Genomic DNA, 3,643 nt, shown 5'->3' on the forward strand with positions numbered 1-3,643 from the left:
CCCTTCTGCTCCCAGAGGGAATTATACTGATATGGTTTCTGTTCATCAGAAAGAGGGATGAACAGTGGCTCTGTCAATCCCAGGACACAACATGCAAGAAAGGGTGGCTGCTCCCCTGAGAAGCTATCATGAAGAACCCGAGTTCTCCAGTGCCGCCATGAGTGAATCACTCCACTTCAGTTACTCTCCCTGTGGATCCCTCTTCCGCTTGTCTTTCTCCTCCACCCTCAAGCAGTTTTTATTAACACATATTTCTGATGTATACTTTGCCACATGGTTCTTGGCTTGTAAGTTCATTTTCTACAGGTCCTGCTTCCTTTCCTGCTGGCTGACCCCTCTTCTCAACTCTACCTTTCCTCAGCTCATCATTGTCAGTTTCGTCTTCCCACCTAACGTTATAATGCTCCACTATTGGCCATTCAGCTTGTTAGCTAAAGCAGCCTTAGTGACATATTCCTACAGAAGGATTATTCCATAGTATATCCTACTTCAGGGCTCCAGTATTTTACCTCTGCAGTTATGAGGCTTTTCCCCAGAACAAGACCTACACTTCCCTGATAATTTTACAAGCTGTAACAAAGTGGTGCATTGAGCTCGATTATACTCTCCCCAGTGTCTCCAGGGCTGAGGAGAGAATCGAGACCCATGTGTGATCTGAAGGGCAGGAATCTCATTCCCAAAATTAGATGGTGAAGATAGGGGAGAAGCTCATTTTCCCAGTTGAAACATACTTTGTTTCGGGGTGCACATTGTGGCTTGATTGTCTCATTTTTTCTATCTATGGTGGAGATTTCACAGCCCAATAAGTATTTACATTTTTACCAATAGGCACATTGCCTCTTCTCTTTCTAAATCTCCTAATCGCTTTCTGAATCTGGCTCCTGGTTCCTCCTAGGAAAGGTAGAATAAGAGATTTATTCCTTGAAATACACCACAGTTGATTTATTTGGGTACTATCTAGATGGAGTGGGATTTCTGCAGTCCACTCTCCAGTGCTAAACGTACCTTGAAAGCTGAAATATGATCTAAACAGACATGTAAACATCACTCCTCTGCACTATCCACAATTACAGATTGACAAAAAACTCAGGACCTCTACTGCCATATGTTCCACCATTTGGTGCAGTTCTCACCCCACTGGTACAGCTTTACTATTGTGGGAGCCTCTATCTGGAGTGGAGTCCACTCTCTGACCAGACTTTCACCAAGGACAAAAGCAGTCTTCATCTTCAGAACCTTCTAAAATGGGTCCTCAGTAGAATTTCCAAGGACTGACTGAGCAAGCGATTGCTGCCTTCAAGTAGGACCTCTCTGGTATAATGTTAAGCAAAGGGGTGAATTTGCATTATTTGCAGTTCTTCTATCACAAAAGATGCTCATAGAATCAATCCTATGCTTTCAGCTTGACTCTGAAAGTGTGGAGTGATCTTTTCCCTTTCAGAAAACTGATAAAATGGCTCTAATATCCCCCCACCAAGTACCTGGATGAGTGTGAATGAATGAATATGTGAAAGAATGAGTAAATCAGCACTGAGGTGTCCTCTAAGCTCCAGGAACCTCACGAAATGGCTCTGAGACTCCCCCATGTCCCATCAAGCAGAAGCTTGTGGAGGGATAGTTCCTACAAGTCATTCAGAGTTTGGCACAGAACCCTAAAAAAAATACAGTGTAACTTTATTATCCCAACTTATTAATCAGGATGGGCCTTCAGAGTCCTACTCCAATATTCCCATTTTACTCAAAATATATCATGTCCCTTCATTTGGAAAACTCTGAAGCAATTCCTATGTGTTGTAGAGGAGGAGCGGGCTGTGTCCTGCCACCTGGCTAGCTTAACCCCTGAAATCACCACACAGAAATTGTATTAATTAAATTACTGCCTGGCCCATTAGATCTAGCCTTATTGGCTAACTCTCACATCTTGATTAACCCATTTTTATTAAATCTGTGTATCACCATGTGACTGTGGCTTACCGGCAAGATTTTAACCTACATCCATCTCAGGCTGGAGATTCATGGTGTCTGCCACACTTCCCTTCTTCCCAACATTCTGTTCTGTCTACTCTGACCATCTAAGGGCTGCCCTATCAAAAGGCCAAGGCAGTTTCTTTATTCAACCAGTGAAAGCAACACAAATACAGAAAGACCTCCTATACCACCTATGAATAGGGTTACTTCCCATCTTCTAGAAGGAGCAGAAGGGGCTCATTTCTACAAGTGATGGACACTAGATAAATTATATAACCTGAGGTCTCTCTGCCAAGAGTCTAGCTTACACAGTCCACTCTCATGTCTCCTCACTTCTCTCTGACAAAGTCTAAAAATGGTACTGGTAAAAGAAAGGTCCCAGGGAATGAAAGAGTGAGGAATACAAACATATAAGTGGGCCTCACTTGGAACTATGCTGACCACAGGCATAAAACTGTATTATTTGGGATCATTCTATCCTGAAAGAGGCTTTTAGAGTTCACCCTGAGTGTTTACCTATCTAGGATGGCGTTTCTACAAACCACCCTCAGCTTTCATCTTGACTCTAAAATTATCTATGCATAAATTCCAAGTGTTTTTTGTTACTCAAAAGATTTAGATCTGATAAAGATATAAGCAAGGAATGGCTATTTAAAGGATAAAAATAGCCAAAGATAAATAATAATTAGGCTCTGGACCTACAGCATTCCCAGTTCTCCACATTTATGATGTTGAAATCTATCAACTTTTACAGATGCAACTCCTATGTAGGTAGTTACTTTTTCAGAGGGTTGGTTTTGTTTAGCTTTTCTGCTGACCATGATCCATAACAACTTGTAAACAACGTCCTAAACAAAGGCAAATATCAATAATCCATTATTTTGGGGAATGTGGGCATAGTTTTCTAGGCTACTTCCTGCTGATTGGGGACACTAATAATCTTATTGGGACCTAAAGAAAATTTAGAATTATGGTCAAGTCCTGACTGGGGTATCCTGTGAGGCTTGATAATCTCAGGAAGCAGTCTTGAATCTGTTCTGGATGTGGAATTCAGACATCCGGGTTATCTGCTGTTGTGAAAGGAGCGGTGGGCTGCGTTCTTGGCAGGATCCTGGCTCCCCAGCTCACCCGAGATAACAACACACAAATTGTATTCATTTAAACACTGCCTGGCCCATTAGCTCTAGCCTCTTCTTGGCTAACTCTCACATCTTGATTAACCCATTTCTATTATCTGTATCACCACTTGACTGTGGCTTACCAGCATGAGTCTAACCACTGTCCATCTTGGGTAGGAGAAGCATGGCATCTCCCTGACTCTGCTTCTTTCTCCCAGCATTCTGTTCTGTCTACTCCACCTATCTAAGCTGCTGTCTTATCAAAAGCCAAGGCAGTTTCTTTATTAACCAATGAAAGTAATACATAGACAGATGACCCTCCTATATCAATCTGTTCCTACCAAAGATTTCTCAAGGGATCTTCCTTTGTCAAACTTGATTTTTCTTAACACGGAATGAATCGACAGTCCCTCATTTCCTGTGGAAAGAAAAGTAAAACCTCTTCTTCAAAGTAATATATCTTTTGACTTAAATTTTGAAGTCAAAGAATTTCATATATATATATATATTGTATATATAATATAATATTATTAATATATAATATTATATATATATTT

Source organism: Alexandromys fortis, unplaced genomic scaffold (genome assembly GCF_014885135.2).
Source record: "Alexandromys fortis isolate MF-2015 unplaced genomic scaffold, M_Fortis_MF-2015_v1.1 scaffold_95, whole genome shotgun sequence".
NCBI lineage: Eukaryota > Metazoa > Chordata > Mammalia > Rodentia > Cricetidae > Alexandromys > Alexandromys fortis.